The 23,808-nt window shown below is 61.3% G+C and overlaps 1 protein-coding gene across 8 annotated transcripts in view; it reads left to right on the top strand.

Moving 5' to 3' along the window:
- Nucleotides 1-23,808, top strand: part of SEPTIN9 (septin 9) — a 137,498-nt gene that overhangs the window by 91,172 nt on the left and 22,518 nt on the right. The window contains exon 1 of one of the 8 annotated variants that reach the window (XM_086762159.1): nucleotides 10,567-10,690. The exons of 4 other annotated variants lie outside the window; for them this stretch is intronic. The gene's annotated coding sequence lies outside the window, so the exon portion shown is untranslated. Of the gene's footprint in view, nucleotides 1-10,566; nucleotides 10,691-11,340; nucleotides 11,412-12,709; nucleotides 12,733-21,280; nucleotides 21,306-23,808 lie in introns of those variants that run through there. 3 more of the 8 variants (XM_086762158.1, XM_086762160.1, XM_086762162.1) reach the window with 3 other exon arrangements.

Genomic DNA, 23,808 nt, shown 5'->3' with positions numbered 1-23,808 from the left:
CTCTTGAGAGGCGCTTTCACGGCTACAGCTTTGCAGTAGCTCACGAGCCTTAAATTGCAGGGCATTGCTTTCACCTCCAGCATGAGCGCACCTGGGGCGTTTCGTGTGTGACAAGCAGATCTGAAGGGGACACCACAGGAACGGCCCTGCCCAGCTCGGCCTGGAGCCCCTGCCGGTGTTTGCTTCCTGGGTGGGGATTTTTGTTTACTCTGCATGTTGTTTGCTCTGATCTGGGAGCCTGTGCTGGTTTCTGCTGGGGCACCAAAGTGGTGGTGTCCTCTGAGCCCTTCTCTGCAGCTCTGGTACGCGGAAACACAGGCTCCGGCTGTTACGGCATAGGGGTTGCTGTCCTCCATTGCCTGCGTGACCTTCTTGGGGCATTCACTGGCAACTCAGTCCCACCTGTAGTGGAAGTAAGTTCAGGGACCAAGAGCCAGAAGAACACTGAGAAGATGACAAGAAGTTGGATGGCAGGAGAGCCTGGTCAGGATCCTGCCTTCGCTCTTCACTTGCTTGTCATCCTGGGTGAATCCCTCTACACTCTCCAGTTTCTTCTTCTGTTACAAGGAGCTGGTCAACTTGGCAAGATGCCTCAGGATCTGTCCTTGCATCAAGTCCTTTCTTCTTCCAGGTTCAGCTGGTGGTCAGGAAATTGCTGGTCAGCGGGGTTGTGCAGGATGGGAGAAGCTGCTCTGCCCAGCCTACGGGAGTGGCTCTGCTAAGAGAGAGGTCCTCAGGTGTCCGGGAGGAGAGGGGGGTACCAAATGGTTTCTGCATCAAAACCTTCTCCGGTCTACTCTGCTCTTCAGTCTGTGTCTTCCTAAATTTGAAAAATCTGTGGTTTGGAGGGGAAGGATTTGGAAGACAAACTTTGGATGTGTGGGGAGCAGATGTGGGGATGGACGCTGCCTCCTGATTTATGAGTGGTGGAGACCGCTGACACTGAGGGAGGTGGAGCAGGCACTGGTGGGGTAGAGCAGGCACTGGTGGGGTGTTTGGATGCTCTTCGCCTCGTGTTCTTCTCCCCGCCTTCTGTCTTGTGCAGATAGAAGGAGAGTGGAGATTACCTTGGGGTTCTCCAGATTTGTCCTGGGAAAAAGGAGTAGATCTGAGCAGCTTTTCTGCTGAAACATAATTGTTTAGACAAACTCTGGCTGAACTCGCTTCCTCCTGCAGCCCAATGAGCAGATAAAGGGGGTGGGAGTGGGAGGCCGAGTTCACAGGCTGCTCAGGCCCTCCCTGGGGTCGTGCTGCCCCTGAGGTCCCCTGCCCACCCATTTTGGTGACCTTGGAGAAGACAAGAGGACGCAGTTGAGTGCTGGGGACGCTGCCCAGGCTTTAGGTAGTTCAGCGCTCTGAAATGTGGAGGAGACTTTGGTAACGCATCGCATCAGTGCGGGGAGCAGGGAGACGCGGGTGGTCCTGGAGGGCAGCGTTAGGTCCATGATGGTTTATCTGCAGAGGGTGGACCTCGGTTGTGTGTTGCTCTGTGGGATGTGGGATGTGAATTTGCTGTGGCTGTGCTCTTTCCAAACCTTGTGGTCCCTGGTGCAGGGTGGCTGGGCAGAGCTGTGCCCTGGAGAGATTCCTGTTGGGACTGGAAGCAACGAGATGAGCAGGACTTGGGTGGGATGTGGCCGGAGGAGAGGTGCTGTCATGCCCTGTGTGGCTCCTACTGAGGTCTCCAGGAGTCACGTTGTGGAGTCAGATGAAATCTGAGATCCTGCCGTAAGGCTGATGTTCCTCCCACCATCCCTCGGGGAAACGGTCCTCCTTGCCCTACTTTGTGTAGCAAATAGAAGTTTATTTACAGCCCAGGAACGCGCACCCCGAGGGTGGGAGGTGAAGGGTTCCTGCATGGCCCCGAAGGAGCTCTGGGGTTTCCTCTCTGCTTCGTGGCTTTGGTTCCCGGGCAGAAGAGTCTTGCAAAGGAGCAGCTCCGTGGGTGGGAGCTCGGTGAAGCAGAAGCCTTTGCGTGGGCCCTGGAGCTTGGCTTTGTTGCCCTGTAGCAAGGCCGCGTGTCCGAGTGTGTCACCTGGAGAAGACGAGCTGGGAGTAGGTAACCACGTGTGACACGTGGGCTGGAGCAGCCAGGGACAGCAGCAGGGGATGGGCCACCATGTGTCTGCTCCCCCCTTGGCCACCATCATCCAGCATCTTCCCCAGGCCCTGGGAGACTGGTTTTCTTGTGGTGAAGCCTGTCCTGGTGTCACCAGCAGCGGTGTACCCTGCTCCTCCTGCCCCAAGGCTCCATTCCCACGTGGCACCTCCCTGCCGTCCCCTCCCGGCGACGCCTGGGCGCCTCCCTGGAGCTCAGACGGTGCAGCGGAACCAGCTCCTTGTTCAAATTCCCGCTTGGCTGGAGAGGAAAGCGGTAAGGAGCGTGGGTTGTGAGGGAGAGGAGCAGAGGAGGAAGAAGCGAGAGCTTCTGGCTCTGCTGCCCTCCTGGCCCCATCCCCGGCTGCGTCTGCCCGTACCTGCAGAGCCAGTGCAACGGAGAGCGCTGCCACCCTCCTCGTCCTGGCTGCTCCTTGCTCAGCACCAGCTCCATCCAAAGTCTTCAGCCTTGGTCCTGCTCTGTCCAAACACCCCTGGGCAGCGTGGCCGGGTTCGTCCTCTCTGGAAAAGGGGCTCCCTGGGATGGGGTGCGGGGCTGGACCCTTCCTCCCGCAGACCTCGGGCGGGGGGAGAAGGGATGGGGCTGAGCGGTGGCTGCTCCGTGCTGGGCGGGTGACGTGGGGCTGGGCCGAGCTCCGCTCACCGGGGTCTGCGGGGTTCCCAGCTCGGCCCTGGCACGGCCCGGAGTCGTTCTGCGGAGCTTCAGGGAATGAGCGTCTGGCTTCCCTCCGCTTGGAAGGGCGGGAAGGGTCTCGTGGGGGTTATTTCAGCCTGTTTGTGGGGCAGGCGGTCTATGGGACGGCCGGTTGAGGAGCGAGCAAACGCAAGCCGTGGTTTGGGCTCCGCTGGAAGCGCGGAGCAGGGACAGCTTGCCGAAGCCTTCGGATCACAGGCTGCAGGGACAAAGGGGACGTGGCTGTGGCGTCTGCTGGGGAGCAGGCCTGCGTCCCTGGGGAGGGACACGGGGAACGTTGTCTTGAGTCTTTTTCTGCTCCATTTCAGACGTGCAAAATGAATTTGTATCTCTACTGCCTGCGGCAGCGGGGCTGGGTAGGTTTCACAACTCGAATTTTCCTGTGACAAGCTCCTCCTCTGATTTCGCATGTCCAGCTGCCGGGCTTGCTTTTGGAAGGGCTTGCGCTGAGGCTGGAAACGTTTGACGGGCAGAGCGGTGCCTCGCAGGAAATGGCTTCAGCTTCCTGCTCCCGCGACGGTGTGAGCATTAAAACAGAACCAGAGCAATGCCAGACATCCTCCATCCGGCACGCGGAGGAGAGCGACCCGGGGCGAGGCGGTGGGCAGCCCGTGCCCCTCCAGGCTCCCCCAAGCTTTGTAGGGGAAAAAAAATGGGTGAATTGTTTCCTGCTCCACTGGGCTCTGCTGTGTTTTGGTTTTGTGGGAAACGTGTCGGGGGCAAAGTGTCAGAGGAGTGGATTTCCAGGAGAAAACGAGAGCTGGGAAAGCATTGGCCTGGGTGAAATGTTTGCTCCCAGTTTATCCACCACCTGCCAGCCCGAAGAGAAAGGTGAAAGGCTAAAGTGGACGATCAGGATCCGAGTCGCTCCCGCTTGTTTGGGGCTGGAGCGGGACCTCCGGCATCTGTCGGTGGAAACCACGTTGAGTTATTGCCGTTGTCAGAGGCAACTGCATTCCTCCAGCGCGGATGATTTCCCGCTTTGTGCCGGCTGAGCACCATCTACCTGGCCAGGCAGGGAACAGCAGCTGGTGCTCTGCCCGGGACAGATGCACAGGGGTGGGAGGAAAATGCAAGTGTTTGTGTGCAGGGGGTACGGGGAAGGGAGGGGGAAGGGAGGGCAGCGGTTCTGCGGAGCGGGGTGCTCCTCGCCGGAGCTCACTGTTGGATGTAGCATCTCCAGATGTAGTTCGGCTCGCTGTGGGTTGCTGCTCCGTTATGGAAAGCTTCTCCAAACCCCAGTTTCTTGGCTGGAGCATGGAGATTTTAGGTAATTGTATTCAAAATGTTATCAATTGCCTAAAAAGTACTTGTGCCATGTGGCTGGAGCCCACGGTGGCAGTGGGGGGACGAGGCCGGAGCTGCAGGCAGGGCTGGTCTGAGCTCACTCACACCGACTTCCCCCTAACAGCCACTGAGGATCCTAAAATTCCTCGTAACGGAAGAAAAATCAGACCCCTCACACCTGCGCCGGGACCTGGGTCTCTGTGGGAGGCGTTGTTCCGGCTCCAGGAGCAGGAGCAGAGCGTGTGGGTGCCCTCTCGGGTGGGTTTACCGCGAAGGGAGCACGAAGCTGCGCTCCAAACGTCTCCTCCCTGCACGGCTTCGCGTGGGGCGGCGGGAGCGGGGATGTGCCGTCCTCAGCGAGGGGCTCCGTGCCCGGGGAGGTCGGTAACGCCGATCGCTGGTGTTCGCCTTTCACCGTGGCACGTAACCCCCTCTAAAGCCCCAGCAGCTCAGCCTGTGGGGCCTGGAGTTTGGCTGGGCACACCCAGGATTTTCCATGGGGTGCTTTTCCCTGGGAAGGCCTTGGCCAGCAAACTTGGAGAAGGGGCAGGTGGTGCTGGTGTAAACCCCCAGCGCGGTTCCAGCCGGCTGAAAGCTGCGTGTGCAGCCCTGCGCTGTGTCGGCGGTGCCCGCTGCTCCTGTGCAACGTTCTGGGGCTGGGCAGAGCTCGGGGCACGCGAGTCGGCCCCGGCCCTGGCCTTGCTGCGCTGGTCGGGCTGCGCCGAGGCTGCAGGACCGGAGGGGCGGATGCTGGGACTGTTTTGGGGCAGAAATACGGTTTTTTGCCTCCGAGCCATCCCCGTTTGCCTGCGTGGCTTCAGCACCGTGCAGGGCCCAGGAGGGGGGTGGCACAGGGCAGGGAGGGGAGGAGAAGGCTTTGCTGGCCCAGGTGGTGCTGGGTGGGAGCCCCTGTCCTGCTCGCCCCGTCCTGGAGCAGAACTTCGCGACAGAGCCGGGGAAGCTGATACCCACACAACGTCCTCGGGTCCGTGGCGCTCCCAGTGCCCTTGGGGAGCGCAGGTGATGGGGAGTTCATCGGAAGAGGAAGCATCCTTCTACAGAAGTGTCCTGGAGCCCTTCAGGCGATTCAGCGTCCCCAGCCTCTGCCGAGCAGCTGTGGTGAAAACGTGGCTGTGCAGGAAGGAGGGAGTGCCGCTGTGTAAATTGCTGCGCAGTTGATTTATTTTTCTTCTTCTTGTTGGCTGACCCCCAGGGTCCCCCTCCCAGCCCTTCCCTCCGTGCGACCGCGGGCCAGCGTGTCCCCGCGCGGGACGTGTCCTTCCCACGGCTCCCACAGAGGGACGTGGAGCCTCAGGGCCACAGCGGTGGGAGAGGTTTGGGAAGAGGTTTGGACACGGCTCATTGAACGGCTCCGTGCGGGGCAGAGGGCAGCGCTCGTCTCGCCTGACCACGGCTCCGTAGGGAGGCCAGAGCTGATCGCTCAGCTTGTCTTAAATCTGACATGAATGGGCAATCTGGGGCCCGAGGAGCGGATTTTAGGAAGTCTCTGTGGGACCCTGGGATCCTGCCTTGCCCAGACGTTGTGTGCGCTGCCCCGCAGGGAGGACAGGATGGGATGGAGAGGGCAGGGACACTTGTCCCGTGTGAGGTAGAGTACGGCTGCGCTGGACCTGCCCCTGGCCCTCGAGGGCTAAACCCAGCACCCAGCCTTTGCCCTCAAAAGGGCAAAGACCAAGAGAGGTTGGCCTGGCCAAGCTGTCAGAAGTTGGTACTCGGTCCTCAAACACCAAACCTGTGAGACGAAGAGAAGAAACGGGTATTTTCATGGCTTGACTTTGCGTTCTTGTTTTTTGTGCCTTAAGCTTCACCTGTTTGCTGGTCCTGGCAGCCTGCAGCGCTGTTAGAGGGGTTATTTTAAGGATGCTTTCCAGAAGCTTCGGGTCTGTGTGCTGGGGCTCCAGGAGGAGTCTGGTGGGACATGGCTGCAGGTCCCTGTTCACTAGCACACAGGGCAAAGACGGGGTGCTGAACTGTGGGGGTTCTGACTTTTCTGGTAGACACAGCAACATCTAGTGCATAACCGCTCTCCTACTCCTGCCCACAGGGAGCCCTCGCTGGAGCCAGGGTCCTTCATGCATCGTTTGGGTGGAGGTCGTGCTGGCAAATGAGTCACTAGGGCCACAAAGGACCACAGGAGCGTTTTGGTGGCTTCTTCTCTCAGCCCTTCTCTCCAGCAGGGTTGTTTCCTAAAATTCCCTCCCCTTAGATGATGGAGCTGATTTATAGTGGGGGTTGGAGGAGCTTGAGTTGCCCAGTGTCCTGGCAGGACGTGGCTTTTCTTCGGTGGAAGGCTTTCCCCTGGTGAGGCTGGAGGCACAGCTGGTTTCCCCGTTGGTCTTTGCCCAACAAATAAGTTTGCACCCCAGGCCTTGCTTGAGTGATCGCAAGTTCTGAATCTGGGATCTGTTCTTGGAGCCCTCAGTGATGCTTTTCCTTCAGGACCAAAAACGTGGCTGGTGGTTAGTGCCCCAGGAGCGCTCCCAGTGCTGCGGGGACGTGGGGGGACAGTGGGGGCCTGGGCCCCTCGGGACGTGTTGTGATCAGCAGCGCTCTCCGCTCTTGGCTGCGAGAGGATGTCAGAAACCAGAGCTGTATCCTGCGGAACCGACACCCTCAAACCCAACGGGGCCCGTGACCTTTAAGAGGCCGCAAGCGTCTCAGAGCGAAGCCGCTGCCCTTATCTGCAGATCGCACCTGGGGAGGAGGGCGGCTCTGCGCGGTGCCTGGCTCACGGCGGGGCCGTTCTGCTTCCGCGGGGCGATGGGGCTCAGCTGGGCGCCCGCTTTGTGCCGGCCGTGTAGAGACGAGGGTTTGGGAAGCTGGTGGAGAGCGGGGCAGCCGGTGCATGGGGGCCAGGGACACGTGTTGCTGTGGGTCAGCGGGGGCTGCCACCTCTCCTGGGGTGCTCGTGGGGGACCCGGTGGGACTTGCGGTCTGGAGCATCTGCTGGCCACCTTCTCCAGTTCCTGTAGGAAATGGGGACAAGGCTGGGGGGACACTGTCCTGCAGGTTTGTGTCCAGGGGAGTTGCTCTGAATACGTCCTGTGAGGGGATCTCCTTCCACTGGACCAAAAACTATGACCTGCTCTGACAATGTCGGGTCTGTGGCCATTAGGTATAACAAGCCAGACAGGTACAAATGGACCCCAAAAACAAACCCCGTGCCAAGCGTGCACGGCAGATCTGAATAAATGTTTCTCCTGTTCCCACCTAAAGCCAAGCTGTGCTTTCTTAGAGATAACGGTCTCCCCGCCAGTTCCTGTGATGGTTCCTGATGATCCACTGAGAGCTTACTCGGTACCAGCATCTCCACTTCCCCAAAACATGCAACCATCTCCTTCCTGGCCTCTGTCACGCGTATGTGGACACCCCCACTTGGTACGCTGGTCATGCAGGTCTGCCCCTAAACATCTCTCACAGGTTGGTGCTTCGATACGTGTGCTGCAGTCTCTTGGAGAGCATTGCAGCCTGATTGGAATTAGGTGCCTAAATACCTTTGAGGATGTATGTCCTGGGTCATCTGTGCCTCTGAACACAACACTGCCCCATCACCCTGCTGCTGGCAGAGCGCCAGAACCCAAGGTGTGCCCTGCCACGGGGAGTGGGATAATGGGAGAACTGGGGCAGGGGAGGAAGGGGCTGGATGCCGTGTTGGGGGCCTGGCAGCTCCGGTGGAGTTGAGTGGCATTACTGGTCTTCAGAGAGCCTCAGGCCCTGTCTTGGTGCTGGGGTGGTGCTGGCTGAAGGTGCCCAGTGTGATCGTTTTGGACCTGGGGCAGAAGCTGGCACTGCACGTCCAACACCGTCAGTGGCTGCACCCAAAACCCCGCTGTCCTTCCGCAGAGCTTGGCTTGCCGCAGCTTGCCCGAGTCCTGCCGCTCCCGGGAGCACGCGGGGGCGAGGCCGGGCACGTCCCCTTGCCGCGTACACGTGGGCAGGGGCAGAAACACGCGCTGAGGAGAGCCTCTGCCTGGAGAGGACCACGCACAGGCTGTGGGCCGTCACGCACTCGTTCCCTCGTTTAACGCCTCCAGGTACGAAAGGAGGGACTTGGGAACGTCACCTCTTCTGTCACCTCACGACGGAGCCCGTCACAGGCAGATGTTGTGTTACAGCTTAGCACGGCCAACTTGGTAGCTGGTTTGCTGTGGACACCCTCTGTGTTTGGTAGGAAGAGAGATGTTTCTCCAGGCAGCGGGTTAGGATGTCTCCCCTCCAGGTCTGCCGCCCCACCTCCCCTGGTTCTCTCTCCAGCACTGAGGCAGCTTGAATCCATCCAGCCCCTCATCCAAACTCCTCCTCGAGCTCCAGGATGTCCTGTGAGGTTACCGAGCGCTTGAATGAGGGGCTTTCTTAGCTTGGCGGAGGCGAGCAGACCCCGGAGGGCTGCCGTGCCGGGGAGGAGCCCGTTGCCAAGTCGTGGGAGGAATTCCCACGTTCCCGTTCCTTCCTGCTGGCTGCCAAACGCTTGTCCTGTCCACCAAAGCTGATGTATTTGGCTGGATTTAACCTTTGCTCAAAGAAGTGAATAACAGATCTTTTACTTTTGGTTTCTGAGTGGAAACTCACGATTCAGCGATGGTTTTGTATGCACACCATGATTCTGCGGTGGGAAAGGCCTCGCTGAGACAGAGAGAGGCTTCACTTGGGTGGAATCCTTTCTAGCGGGGTCTGGGAGCCGGCAGGGCGATGACCCTTCCTTCCTGCCCTACCGAACCCCCCAGGCCGGCGCTAGGTGTCAGCCAGGCCTTACCGTTCCAGCGGAAACAGCAAGGCAGCCCCGCAGGACGCGGGATTTCTCACGCTTGTGGCCGCTGCGGGTCCTGCCCGGACGCAGGGACATGCACGCGCTCCCACGCTTTCCCTGCCGGCAGCGGAGAATGACGGAGCTTCAGGGAGGGGAAGTGCTCTTTGTCGTTGCTTCTTCTCATGCCTAGGGCAGAAGGCAGGGCTAGCGTTGGTTTTTTCTGCCTTGGACCCTCTGTTTATCCTCTGGTTTGTCTCCTGTGGTACCAGCCCTGGTGGCACTGGTGCTGGTGACTGGCACCAGTCACATAATCGGCAGCCAGCGCTGTCGAACTGGTGTGTGACCCACAGCCCAGCCACCTCTGTGTGGTTAGGTGTGGGGGTGGCCTGGTCTGGGGAACCTGAGCACGACCCAAACCTCCCCTCCAAGCTCTCAAACCTGGGCGAAGGAGGAAAGAAGAAACCAGCAGGTCCTGGGCCTGAACTGGTTTTCCGAGGACGTCAGCCGTGGCCCACGTGTGGGATCAGCGGGAAGGGCGCAGAGCAGGAAGAAGCCATGCAGAGAGGTCTCTGAAATCCCGTGGTGAGGTTTTTGGGCGTCACATAGCTGTGCCGTGCTGAAGATGCTCCAGCACGTTCCCTCCTGACTTGGACCTCGGTATTTGGCGGTGGAGCCCCGCCGTGCTCGCAGCCACGGTGAGCTGCAGAGAGGCTTCCCCGCGGCCGCCCGGCATGGTGAGGCGCTCCCCTTCTGAGAGCACTGAATGGTGTCGCGCTGGAGATGGACAGGCCGCCGCGCTCGGCTCTGCTCGCAGATGCTCCCCGTCCCAGGAGAAGTCACCTTGATCAAGATCAGCTCTACGGCAGGGCACTGCGTGGCTTCCAAAATGCTGGAATGGCCCCGTCTCCAGCGCAGTGGGATTTGGTTGGAATTAAATGGATGTCCCGGGGCGCTCCTCCCGGTAGGGTGGGGAGAAGCTGCCGATGGAGCGAGGCGCGTGGCTGGGGGGCTTTGCTCTGCGGCGGGCTCGCGGCGGGACCCTGGGGAAGCAGCACGGCGAGGTCCAGCCTTACCGGTGTTCGCTGTTGCGGTGCCAGCTCCGGGGGAGCAGCAGAGGCAGGGGCAAAACTGAAGTGTTTTTTGCCGTGAACACGTGGAAATCAGAGGCTGGTGACCCAGTGAGGAACAGGAATTGGAGTAGTTGCCCCCACAATGACAGACGAGCTGTTGACCACAAGTGCAGCGCCTGGCACTGCAGCCAGCCCAGGGGTTGTGACCGGCACCGTAACCCCACTGCTTTTTTCTTGGGTTGGTTTTTTTTTGCATATCTGTTTAAATCTCTGCTCTCCCATTAGTGCCTGTGCTCAGCACTCCCTGAAAATTGCCCCAAAATTCCATCTTGGTGCAATTTAGGATATGCTCCAGCCTGCCCCGCGAACATCTGCTATCTGTGCGTCGGGTGATATTAATCACAGCGTGAGGGCGGCCAAGTGTAAACCGGCAGAGCCCTCCCGCCCCCCCCACAAACGAAGCTTATTTCAGTCTTCCAGCAATAAAATTCACCCGGCGGCCCGGGCAGGCGGTGATCTGGCAGGAACAACCGCTGTGTGGGATGCAGGGATGAGGAACGCTCTTAAATGGGCCAAGAAACCATGTGGTCCTCTGCCTTTCTGAAATCCCTGCGGCGTTTGAAGTTGTTTTCTGGTCCCTCCTCATCGTCTGACTCCACGGCCGTTCCCGCTGCGTCTGCAACTGCTCCCTCTCCCCTTCGCGCCGCGGTGCTGTTCTTTTGGGTGTAAATGCTGCTCCCTGTTCCCGGGAAGGTAAACACCCCTCCCTCGCCCTGCTTTGCTGCGGGGATCTCAAAGAGCTTCGCCAAGGGGGGAGGTGGTGTTTCTGTTTCGCAGCCGGAGGAACGGAGCTGCGGAGAAACGCCTGTGAATCTGGGAGGGCGCTTGTGTCTGTGCTCCGGGATGCTGAGCGGCTTCCTTTAGTGCTGGGCGAGGAGCAGACGGGATTGACACAAGGAATATTTTTATCCCCCTTTTCCGCGGGTGACCGCGCGCGAGCCCCCGTCGGCACCACGCTATTCGCGTTGCCCCCAGCGCAAAGCCTGGCTCAGGTTTGCCCCACGACCCCCAGTTTGTGGCAGAGTTTAAAAAAAAGAAAAAAAAAAGAATTAAAAAAAGACCAAAAACAGTCCAAACTGTGCCTTGAGTGCAGTTGGCTCCTTAAGCCACGCTTCCGCGGGAGCTGCTGCACGGGAGGGACGGGGGGGGGTAACTCGTGTGGTGCCTTTGATGTCGGAGGCTTTTCCCCGCGTTACCCGGGGAGAAACTCCACTGCTTTTCATCTCCGGTGGCGAGGGAGGCAGAAAGCCAGGAGGGGTTCGCTCTGCGAGACCTTTACAAAGAGAACTGAGCAAAACTTTTCAGAAGCTGGTGGAGAGACGTGCTGGGGCGGCAGCCGAAGTAGGCGCTGAAGCATCCTTGGCTCTTGCAGACGCGGGGCGACGTGCGTTGTCCTCCTCCCGTCCTTGGCTGGGTGAGTCTCCCCCTGAGCTCTGCCCGGCTCTGGGCAGTAAAAAGCCGCGGCAGGGGCTGTGCTGGGGTCTCCACGGCCCTGCCAGGGGGGAGTTGCGGAGCCCGTGAGCTGGGAGCCGTGTTGTGTGATGGGTGCGAGGGAGCTTGGAGGGTGAGGAGGGGAAAAAATAGAGCGGTGGCTTAGCAGGGGGAGGAAGCGAGGGAGAAATACCAGGGGCGTGATGCAGGCATCGGTGCGGGGAAACGCTTTGTCGGGGCCTGCGCTAAGGGAGGAGGCCGAGCTGGCTGTGCCGCCCGCTCCGGTTTGCTGTGGGATGGGAATGCACTGGGCTGTGTGTCGGTGCCAGGGCCTGAGCAGGCCGGGAGCTGGAGAGGGTGTCACGGCGGCCGGCGCTGGGTCCCGGGAGCGAAACGGGGCAGCAGCAGCCCCGGGGTGCTCCGGACAATGGGGGTCGGCAGGCTGCCCTGGCCCAGCTCCCGCAGCCCGGCATTGGAAAGGGATCCTGGGTGCTGGCCGCGCCAGGCAAGGGTGAGAGTGCTACCGCAGAGAGCGTCCGTACTGCATTTGGGAGCCCTGGCCCAGCCGGAGGGGTGCAGGCAGTGGGAAGGGGCTGCTGCGGCCCGGCACACGCGGGGCTGAGGGGGCTTTGCTGGAGATGCCCTTGCATCGCTTCCCCTGGGACACGCGTTTCTGTGACGTAAGGGAGGGCTGACGGCGCGCATCGGCCCTCTCCCCCCTTCCTGCTCTGGACCTGGGTTGTGAAGTGCCGGGGAAGGAACCTCCTGGTTTTGATGGCCCCTTGTCCTGCTGAGCACTGAGGAGGGCCGGCGGGTGATGGGGGGCACGGGGGGACCCTCCTCTCCCTTCACCCGTTCCTGAGCTCTCGGTGCCCACTTTTGCTCTCCCCAAAAGTGGCCTCCTGCTCTCCCCTCCTGCCCCAGCGTGTCCCCGCCTGGGCAGGGGGTGCGCTGGAGACACCCCCACCCAAAAAAAAAACCAAACCAAGCAGGGGCTGAGGATGCCCAGGGGCCTGCCAGGGGAGGGCCGATCCCTTCCAGGGGGGAGATGTCCGGGCTCTTGCCCCCGGGACCCCCACGCACCGGGGTGGGATTGGAGGGGGGGTCGGCAGCTCGGTGTACCCAGCAGCGCCGCGAGTGCTCACGCGTGGGACAGCCCACGAGGAGCGGGACTCGCCTCTCCCCCGGCTTTTCTCTTTAATTGGCTCTTTTGAACCAGCCCGGTCCAACCCCCTCCCTCCCTCTCCCACCGCCCCCCGCCTCCGGCCCCGGCCCGGCCCCGCGCGGAGCTGCGGCCGCTCCGGGTGAGTGCGTGGGGACGGGGCTGGGGGGTCCCGGGGTGGGGGGTCCCGGGTGCGCGCAGGGGCCGGCCCCGCGGCGGGAGGAGGGGAAGCGGGGCTCGGCGGGGGCTCGGCGGGGCCGGGGCGGGGCCGGGGGCGGCCGGGTGACGCCGCGCTCCGGTCTCGCGTGGGTGCCGTGGGCAGTTTTGCCCCGTGCTGTGTGGCCGTGCCGGAGCCATGTAGCCATGCAAACCGTTGCGCCCGGGCAGTGGGAAGCCTGCTTCCCCCCTACCCTTTTTAAAATTATTATTATTTTCCCCTTCTCTCGCCACCCGTGACGGCAGTTTGCACGGTGGTGGTGAACACTGGGAACACGCGTGTTTCAGTCACAGGCTGAGGATCCTCAGGAGCTGCCGGGTGCGGGGTTTTCCTCGCGTGCCGCCGTGGGGCGTGGGCCGTGTGCGGGGTGGGCCCGCGGGACTCGCCCCCTTCCCCTCGTGCCACCCGCAGCTTCGCACCCCACGGAGCCAACCCGGGGGGGTTCCGCTCCTCCTGCGCCGCGACCCGCTGGGCCCTGTGCGAGGGGAGAGGCTCCGTGCCGGCGGGTTTGGGAGCGGGCTTTTCATATCCATCCCTGGCGCGGCCACGCTTCGTTCGGGAAAGGAGCATCCGGCTGGAGCTGCGCTGGAGCTGCGCTGGAGCTGCGCTGGCGCCTTCGGGACTGAGACCTAGCTCCGGCTGGGGGAGCAGCTGGGGCTGCAGCGGGGCCGGTACTCAGCATACACCCAGAGGTTTCTCGGAGATTTCGTTGTTTAGGGCCGCAGGGCACTGACGGAGTGTTGCGTCTGCCCTTCCGTAAATCCCAGGTCTCTCCGTCTCGCTCCCAAACCTCTCTGTGGAGCCACGGACGTCCAGCCCTCTGTGAGCTGAGAAGCCGCGTGCCCTGCGCGACGCGCTGGGCTGACTCCCACTGCTTTCAAGGGTGGGCTTGCACGGAGCAGAGGAGCGCGAGAACGTCCTGTTACAGCGGCAGGCAAGCTTGGGCTGTCTGTATCCCTCGTGTTAAGCAAGTTGCTGGATTTTATTGAATTCTGGCTGCCGCGGATGGTGAGTGCGGCAGATGGCGCAGACCGGTGGTGCGGCTCTGGGGTGGGAGATTTTGCGCCGCTGGTTGAGGGTCCCTGGTGTGAACGACCGTTGGTTGGCTTGACCGAGTTCCCGTGTGAGGTGGGTGGGCCTGTGCTGGGTGAGGGGGGATTTGCATGGGCCGGCACCACTCAGCTGAGCTTTGGTTTCGAGATGGATGGCAGCTCACGCACTGCTCTTTAAAAAAAAAAAAACAAAAAAAAAAAACCCCAAGAACTGCAATTACATGTGAACCCCTAAGCGCCATCCAGGTGTGACTCCAGATTGTGGGATACAGGATCCAGGAGGAGCCCTGCCGTAAGGGCATCCCAAGTGCGGATAAGGCCATGTCAGGATAGAAAGAACATGTTTGGAGTGCGTGGAGGACTGCGATGGCCCTGGGAGCCCTGACCCTTCCGTGCTTTTGTAGTTGTGGTCCGCGATTTTCCATGTTGAGAGCGAAACACCAGTCTGGCTGTGGGCCTGGTGGGTACTTGGTGATGGTGGGCTGGGTCTGTTTGCCCTCGCAGCCGTTAGCACGTATATTCTCGCTTGTATGCGCTAGCCGTAACTGGAGGTGTGCAGATGCGGCGGGGTAATGGCGTGGCGGCTAATAACCCGGCAGCGGCAGTTCCTGGATGCCGCTCCGTGGGGAATCCAGACTTCCCCTCTCTGAGCGCAGTGGAATTTTTATAGCCTGTGGTTTAAACACTGCCATTTCCGTGTGGCCCTAACGCCGCATCCAGCCCTGCCGAAGCTGCGCTGGGGCCGGGCGAGACCTGGGCTGGAGATGCTGGTCCTTGGGTAACGTGTGGGAGCTTCGCTCCGGAACGCGGAAGGGCAAGGACAGCTCTCCTGGGGCTACGCCTGCTGCGTGCTGTGACTTTATGTCTGAGTACAACTGTATTTCATTTATCTCGAGAATTTGGTAGGCGCTTTGTGGAGAAGTACAGGGTGAAGCTAGACCGTTTGTTAAAAAATAATAACAAAAACTGGACTGAAAGAGTTAATGTGGCAAGTACAGCTCAGTGGCATCCTAGGAGTGCCTGTCCAAAAACCCCATGGGGCCTGGGCGCGTGGCGTTTCAAGGTGACAGGATGGCGTGGGGCTGGGGAGGTGGACGAGCCGTGCCAGGGGGGCCAGGCTGGCAAACCCCGTTTGCTGCGGGGGCGTAGCTGGTGGGGCTGTACCGTGGGAGGGACAAAGCGCCGTGGGACGTGTGCCCGGGTGTCAGCTGGGAGATGAAGGCGAAGATGGTTCCTCCGCATCCGTAGTGGGTGTGAGCACCCTCTGCTTCCCAGCAGCACCCCTGGCTTTGTCCCTGGGGTCCTCGTCCTTGCGGGGAAGAGGCAGAGCTCTGCCGTTAACGCCCTGAAGCTCTCCGGCTTGTGCTGGCTCACCCTCGTCATCCTGAGACGTGGTCCCCAAACTGCCGGGCAGCGTCGGGATGCTCACGGGTGGCTCCCCTGAGCCCTCGTTGCCATCAGTGGTCACAGGGTGCAGCCGGGCATCACCTGACGGGAATTTGGCAGCGGGGCGCCTTGGGGCCGTGGGACCTTGCCAGGCTGAGACATCCGCATCCCCCGTGTCCTGCTGCAGGGACACTGCCTGGGTCCTGCCGCCTCCACCCGGCTCTCCCTTCTCACAAGCTTTGGGAAAAGTGATTTCTCTTCCCATTTCCTGGCCTCCTCCCAAACTGGGTTAACGCTTGCTGCGGATGCGAAACTCGCTGGAGGGGCCTGCTCGAGTGGGGCTGTAAAAGCCACATTTGCTTTGTGAATCGGATTAAGGCCCCTTCTTCTGCGCTGGGTGACATGAAGTCTCTCTTTGTCCCAGAGGATATTTCTGGCCCAGCTGCAGCGGGTTAACCCTTTCCTGTCCCACACAACCCTGGTCATGAATGGCCCTTTGCTAAGCAACCGGGACCTTTTCTCCGGGCGGCTGTGGGTGGAAGCGGCGTCACTCCCGGCTAAAATGGCAAAGCCTTGGTTCTTGGGTGGGGGACTGTGTTGGCACGCACGTGGGACAGGTCCTGCCTTAACGCTGCTTTCTGCTCTTCGTTGGTATTTTTTGTCTATTCCCCCAGACAAACTGGTGGAAGGGGAGATGTGCCTCAGTTCTGCCCTGGGACCAGAGCCCTCTCCATGCCGGACCAGCCCCAGGCTGCCTGGCTGGCACGGAGGAACGCGGAGACGTGGGTAGGACAGGGAGGGGACAAAAATCACAGCCAGTGCAGAGGCCGGGCCAGCTGGCGAGAGCTGCGAGCTGCCTGTGCGCTCCCCGGAGAGCAGTGACCGCGCCGGTGATGTTCCTGGGCTGGGGGTGCCACGCTGGGGGCTGGTGCCCAGCCAGGCGCTGGCACTGGGCTGGGGGCAGGAGCATCCTTTTGTCAGGGGAGCTGGAGGACTCAGCCACCGGCCTGCGGCGGGGTGATTGCAGGCTGAAGGCACCGGTGTGGCTCCAGGGAAGCTGCTGGTCCCTTTGCCTGGGGTGTGAGGAGGCAGACTGGTGTGGTACTGGTGCTTGGCTCCAATCTGCCAGGGCCCAGCAGAAGTGAAGGTGACCTCACTGCCGTGCCCTAGGCACTGGTGGCCGCTGGCATCTCATGCCGCACACCCAGGGCTTGGGTCCCTTTCACTTTTTTTCTCCGCTGTGCTGTGTTGCTGCATCACCTTGGATTCATCCCCGTGGCTCTCGGCCTCGGGGAGGCTTATTCACTTACGCAAAAGCCAAATTGCAGCAGGGACCATCCCTTCCTGGTGATCTGGCTGACCTGAGGCTGGCTCCCTGCGGCGTGGGTGCTGTGCTGTTATCGGGGCGGCTCCTGATAAGAGCGGAGCAGGGATTTTCCTGCGGGGGTCCTGGATCACATCAAACCGGCCCCAGGAGGTCGCCGGGCCTCTGGCAGCTGTGGGCTCGCAGAACGCAGGTCCGAATTCTCCCCTCGCTGCCCAGCTCCACTGAGGGCTGGGATGTGATCCCCCCAAGGCTGATGGCCGGGTGCCACCGTCTCCCAGATCTGACCCCAGGAACAGATGGGGACCGAGGGGGACTCGCTCATGGAGCTGCTGGGAAGCAACGCGTTTCCCTCCCTCTCGTCCTACTCCTCCCCCTCATCCTCCTGACCTTTTCCCATCAAAACACAAAGCACCATTATTCCTGGAGAAGCACCTCCATCAGAGGAGACAGCTGGCACTGCAAGCAGCGCGCTGGGGATGGGTTGCTATTAATTAAGCTGCGGGAGACAGCCCAGCAGCTTGGCCGCTTGAATGGAGTTTTCCTTCTTTTCAAGGGTAGGGTGCCCTAAATTCTTTCTTCTCTACCTCCAAAGGGAATTTGTGGGTTTAAAAGGGGAAGCACACAAAGGACGGAGAAGGGCCCTTTATGCGCGGCGTGCACGGACGCCTGTCCATCGCCCGGCTGGCGATGAGCCTGTGTGCGGCAGCTCTGCTGGGACCCTGGGGACACCCCAGCAGATGCTGTGACCCCCAGGGATGTCACTGCCTGGGCAGCGCTGGAGCATCCCCTTCCCATTGCCAGGGCATCTCCTCATCTGGAGGGGAGGTGCCACTTTGGGGCAAAATAGCGTTTAAACTACGCGAGCACCTTTGCTGGAGCTGTGGGGTGACCCAGGCAGCCGAATTTTTCGCTCCGTGCCATTCCCCATTACCAAACTCATCCTCTGCCACTGCTGCTGAGCCCGCTTTGCCTATGCTGTGGGTTGGGAGAAGCAGAGGCAGCGCTGGAGGAGCGCTGGATGCCTGCGACGTGCCCCTTGGTGTGCAAGACCCCACGGAAGGCCTGTCTGTCCCCTGCCCTCGTAGGGCGGGATACGGGGGTTGGGTGGAGTGGGGCTCTGGGATGCTGGCAGCACGGTGCCGTACAGGGATTTTGCTTTGCCCTTTTGAAGGCAATTTGTGCTTTGCGATGGTCTGGGTGCTGGGGGAGCGGATCCTGCCCTTGAGGAGGAGGGATGAGGATCGCTCCGAAGGAAAAGGCAGCAGCCGCAGCGCCGAAGTGCGTTTCCTCCGGCAGGGCCGAGCTGGGCCATCTGCCGAGCTGCCCCGGTGACGCTGGAGCCGCAGCGTTTCGGTGCCAAGGCAGAACGGTCCCTGCTGAGCAAAACCTGCGCTCGGAGCTGCGGCGTGGGGGAGCTGCCTAGAAGGTGCTGAGCGTGCTTTGCGTCTGTCCCAGCCAAACCCCTGCAAGGTGGGGGGCGTGTTGGGAGGAGTGGGGTTTTTTCTTGCTTTTTGCAAATATTCCTGACCCCGGAGTGGCTTCCTAGGTAAGCTCGTTCCCTTCTGGAAAATGATGGATTGCTCAAGCACAGCGAGGAGCCTCCTGCCTTCCCTGCGCAAGTGAGCAGACGCTGAAGATCCGAGCTTGCTGGTGGTTTGCCGAGCTCTCTGGATGTGCTTTTCCTTCTATTGATCTGTGATTATAAATGTAGCTGGCAGGATTGCCAGCTGTCCGTCACAGGCACTGGGGACTTGCAGGTGGTCAGCACTGCTGCACTATTAAAACAATAAAAATTATTTACCAAGCCCTAACGGTGCACTTTGAGCCGGGGATTGATGTGGTGCAGTACAGGCTGGAAGTGTCCCTCCAGCATTCCTGCGAGAGAAGACGTCCTGCTCACACTCCCTGTGCTCCAGGTATTTGAATTTTTCGTAGAGTTGGGCAGCTTAGGGTGAAACACGTTTGGTGGCAGCCCTGCAGTCTCCTCCCAGGCTGGCTAGTCGTGGTGGAGCTCTTTGTCTGCAGATCTCAGTTGTTCCTCAAAGCCGGGGGTCCGTGGTTGGAGTTGGAGCACGTGCTGGCCAGGGGCCGAGCGTAGCCCGGCGTGGGGAGAGCTGCGGGGCTGGCGTGGCCGGAGAGCAGCCCCGCTGTCTGGCAGTTTTCTGGTGCAAGGTAGAGGACAGAGGCAGGGATTTTCCCCAAAACTCCGGTACCATGGAACCCATCACTGGTGATCTGCGCCTTCCGCTGCCTCCCAGCCCTTCCTGAGCACTGGTGCTGGACCTCCCCTTGTAAAACTCCGAGCAGCGGATTGGATCCAGTTTGTGGCTCGGTTGTAAGTTTTCTGCGTGACCCTGGGCGAGTCGCTTAATCCTTCCCCTGCTGAGCTGCCCCGTAGGGGTACGCTGCTTTCCCCTCCGCCGGCCGGTCCTGCCCGTGTGCCGGCGAGCTCCTGCCGCCAGGAACCAGCAGTGGGGGAAGAAGCGCAGCAGGGCCCTGCTCTCCTGGCAGGAATGGAGAGATGCTCCTGTAGTAACAGATCCCAGTTTGTCACGCCGTGAGTGCCTGCTCTGCGCAAAGAGCCCCAAAGCCACCGAGAGCCTTCACAGGGACGAGCATGGTTAGCAAAGTCATTTGCTTTGCGGGCAGGGATGTCACTTTATCGTCCTTCGGAGCTGCTGGCTCCCCCACCTCGGGTTGTTTCTGGGAAGGATGAGATATGAGTTGAAAACAAAATATTTTCTATGAATTAATCAGAAAAACAACTTGCACACAGTGTGAGCTCCCATCCTGCTACAACTGTCTTTCTAGAGCTTCAGTGACCAAGGGGGGAACTTTCCTACAGGGTTGTTTTGGGTTTTTTTTAATCCTGTTCGCAGGCAGGACTGAAATACATCCATGATTCAATGTGAAAAAATAACACCGAGGAGCGAGGCGTTGGTTCACGTGGCTGAGCGCCCCGTGTTCACCCCTTGATTTGGGTGAAGTGAACCCTGTCCTGGATGCTCAGCACCTGCGCCACGTTGCAGATGTGGTTAATTTAACCACGGGGACAGGAGAGTGGGTTGCATCTGCAAAGCCCACATGCATGAGATCTCCCTCTCACTCACAGCACCTGAGCGAGCAGGACGGAGGTTTGCAGAGCTGCTTTCCGGCTCTGCCCCTGCCTTTTTCCAGCTAATGCGAGCGACTTGCAAACAGACCCAGCTGCTACTCAGGCAAGCCCAGTTTGGCATCCAGAGTTGGATTTTCCTGGAGATTAGGGAGATTAAAACACTAATGCCCAGTGATAGGGGTTAAAGCTTTATTAAGTCATAAAAAGCGGTGTAATCCAGCAGAAAGCTACGCACAGCTGCAGCGGGAGCAGATCGAGGCTGGGTTTCCTGCCTGGGTGCTGGGGTGGGGGTTTCTCAGAAATCGGTGTTTGTGGCACTTGCCAAAGTGGGGGGGCGCGAGTCTCACCCCCCTGAGCACCCGTCGTTCCCAGAGCAGCCCGTGCCAGCCTTGCTGGGCGTCGCAGGGACAGGATGCTGCCAGCCCCGCGTGTGGCGGCTGCGCTGGGTGGACCAGAGCTGCCGCTGCCGGTGGTGGTCCGGAGGGGGAGAAGGACGGTGACAGCCATGTGAGAGCCATGGGCGGTGGGATGGGCGGCTGTGGTGCCAGTGGCGGGGTTTGCCTCTGGAGCAGGAGTCTGACAGTGGCCGGTGACGCTGATAACAGGTCAAAAAGGATGGGCCAGTAGTAGCCCCTGGCTTGTGGGCTGTGCATGGGAAACTGAGTCCTCGGGGTACTGAGAGCTGCAAATGTGCAAATCCATCTTAACCCTGCAGGCGTTTCTCTGGGAATGCAGATCTGATTGCTGCAGGGAGCTGGGGAAAAAATATCCTGGATCCCAGGATGGGACAGCGACATCTCAGAGCCAGGGGTCCCAGAGAGGCAGGCTGGCTCCACATCGGGGCTGCGAAGTGGGGGGAGAGCCCCGATGCGCTTGGCCCTGCAGCCTGGGCCGTGCAGGCGTTGCTGGGCTCTCGCCATCACCACCGAACATCACCGAGGGGGCTTGGCCCGCACCAGGACCGGCCGGGGCCTGGGCCCCCACGCGTCCCCGCTGCGGCCGGGCCCTTCTTCCCGCTGGTGGGAGAGGGGTGGCGGGGGAGCCCTGGTGTCAGGACAGAAGGCGGGAGGGGCTGGTGGAGGCGGATAATAGCTTTATTCGGCTTAATTGATGTGATTTTAAAAAGCAGCCAGGCTGGGGCGCGTAGGCGGCCATCTCGTCGCTGGCAGATGCGAGGTGCGGCCCGGGGGTCGTCAAACGGCTGCAGAGCGGCGTGAATGCCCACGGGAGACGGGCTTCCATCCCCACCGCGGGATTTCGGGATGCTGGAAAGCAAAAGGCCGGTGCCAAGAGGGGCCGTGGCCCTGTGACCCCGGAGCCCTGGCATGGCGGGGGGCTGCAGGGCCGGGCCCAGCCTCGCTCACTCCCCGCGGAACTCCCCGGCACCGACCCCCCCCGCACCTCCTGCGTGGGCCCGGGAATGACCGCGAGTGGGGTCCCCCCGGCTGGGGGATGGAGACCGCCCCGGGGCGAAACAAACTTCCCGGGAAGAGGCGGCATCCCCCCGGGGCGGGGCCGAGAGGAGGAGGAGGAGGAGGAGGAAGGGCGATGGGGGAGGAGGCGCAGGGCAGCGCGGGAGGAGGCGGGGAGCTACCGGCTGCCGGAGCCGCCGCCGCGGGTGAGTTGCTGGGGGGGGCGGGCGGGGCGGGGGCTGCGCGGAGGGAAAGAGGGGGCAGCAGCGTTTTGGGGGGTGAGTTATTGCGGGGGGGGGGGGGGGGGCTGAGAGCGCGGGAGGGTCCCGCTGCTTCCCACGGAGGGCCCCAGGCGCCGGGGGGTGGGGGGCTCGTCCCGCAGCCCCCGCCCGGCCCCGCACCCCACGAGAGGGGCCGTTGTTGGGCGGGCGCCTGGCCGCGCTGCCGGCATTGTGCGGGGATGAACGCGGGCTGCGGCCGGGGGGCAGCCCCCGCCCCCCGGAAACGGGGGCTGGGGGCGGCTGGGACGCGGGTGCCCTTCGTAAAAAAAACCAAACAAACAACCAGAAACCAACCAACAAAAAAAACCCCCACCCCTCTTTACCCCTCCAAAAACAAAACAAAAGAAAAAAGAGGAAAAAAAAACCAAAGAAGTGAAGAAAAGAAAACACCAATAAAGAAAAAGCTAACCTAAAATCCCCGGGATGTAAGTCCCCCCTGAGCACTGGTTACCCCCGTACCTCGGGGTGCTGGCAGCCCTGGTGCCACTGGGTGCTTTTTATTTTTTGCTTTTTTCCCCGTAGCTGCAGAAGCCGGTACCCGGTCAGGCGTGGGCTTGGGGCACGGCGTGGGCCCGCGCAGCCGTGCCGGGTGCCCTGCCGAAGGACGCCGTCCTCCTGCAGCGCTTTCTGGGCGAGCGGAGTTTGCGGGGCGCTGCCTGCCCCTTTGTTTTCAAAGCTCACAGGCCTGCAGAGAAGCAGTGACGGGGCGAGCCGTGCTTTCTCTCACGCAGGGGCTGGGAAGGGTCTCCACATCCCTCCTGTGCTGAACACCCTCGCCCAGGGTGGACAGGGTGTTGGGAGGGGGTCCCCCCCCCAAGACCCGCCGGGGAATCAGCTTTGGGTGGGCTCTGGGACCCCCCTGGGCGTGGGCACCCCAAGTCAGGGTTTTGCTGCGCAGGGCTGGTTGATGGAGCAGCTTTTGCTGGTGTTGGTGTGCAGGAGAGATCCCCTGTGACAGGGCTGTCCCCGGCGAGGCAGGGCTGGTCGTGGGGTCAGCTCTCGCTCTGTCTCCCAGGGACGCCGCTTACAGAGGGGAGACCGTTGCGGCTGCGTGGCCAGAGACCTCCGCGTGGCCAGAGACCTCCGCGTGCCCGAGGCTCGGCTTGCAAGACCAGAGCAGGCAAAACTCGGGGTTGTTTATGACCATCTCCTCCTTTTTAAACTTTTTTGAGCAGACGGGGAGAACAGCGTAACAACTCCCCGCAGGTCTCTGTAAGCGGTTTAGAGCCGCTGCCTCACGTGGCTGCAGAAATGAGGATGTACGGCTGCCGGCTGCGCTGCAAGGGCTGGCACGTGGCTGAGCGGGGAAGGGCGGTGGTCGGCCTCACGCCGTACCTGGGGCACAGCACAGGGACTCGCACCTCAGCTCGCAGGCAGCAGCTTGCGAGCGCTCGAGGTTGTGTCCCGGCGGAGCTGGCACCTCGCTTTGGCGTCTGGGACGAGCTCGCTGCATCCCAGCCCAGAAACGCCCACGGCCGGAGCCTGCAGCAGCTGAAGGGTTAAGCCGGGAAGGGAAACAGCAATGGTGAGCCTTGGAGCATCCATCTCTTGTAAATGAAAGAGCGAGTGAGGGGTGAGCTGTGAGCTGCAGACCGTTTCCGGAGCGGGGAGGGGGAAGCGTGCAGTGGGTGAGGACGGAAGCGCACGCGACAAGCGGGGACGGCTGCGTGTGGTGCGTGCCCGTGGCTCGTGCCCCTGGCTCTGCGCTGTGCCTTGTTTGATCTCTGACAATGGATTTATCCCCCCGCGTGAATAAAGCCTGGAGCATCTTGCATGTCAGGAGGCACCTGGCCGCCCCTCTGACAGCTCCTGGGTGGATTTGGTCTAACAAAGTGCAGTTAAGCATCCTTGGCTGTTTCGGCGCTCGGGTAGAAACGCGAGCTGAGGAGGAAATGTAACCAGCTGGTAGGTGGGCCTGGGCTGGCAGCCCGCCTGAAACCGTAGCCTGGTGCCCAGGGATGCGAGGGACCGGCTCCAGCTTGGGCCTGCCGGGCGCAGGTGGTTGCAGCTGGGTAACAGAAACATCCCCTGGGTACGGTTTGGCGCTGCGGGGTCTGCAGCGGTGGCTCTGCGTGCCAGGCTGAGCCCTCTGGGGCGCTGGCTGCCTCCCCAGTTCAGACTGAGCTGTGCCTCATGGCACCCGCGCATCCCTGCGAGACCAGCCTGGACCCGCTGCTTGCAGCGCCGGGCGACCCCTCGGTGGCTCTGACTGGCCACCCGAGGAAAGCAGCGGTGCCTGGGCCACCATGGCTTTGCGTCCAGCCTGGCTTTGCTGCCTCGCTCCCTCCCGGCTCCTCCTGTCCCCTCGGAAGGGAAAGCTGTGGCTTTTGTTGGATCTGTTTCCGCAGCTGTGGTCACCGGCTTGGTGTGCAAAGGGGAGAGGCCCGCAGGCTGCGCGCGCTGGCTGTAGTTACCCAGGAACTATAAA

This window comes from Chlamydotis macqueenii, chromosome 18 (assembly GCF_036417535.1).
Source record: "Chlamydotis macqueenii isolate bChlMac1 chromosome 18, bChlMac1.mat, whole genome shotgun sequence".
Lineage (NCBI taxonomy): Eukaryota > Metazoa > Chordata > Aves > Otidiformes > Otididae > Chlamydotis > Chlamydotis macqueenii.
This window is presented reverse-complemented; position numbering and strand designations above follow the sequence as displayed.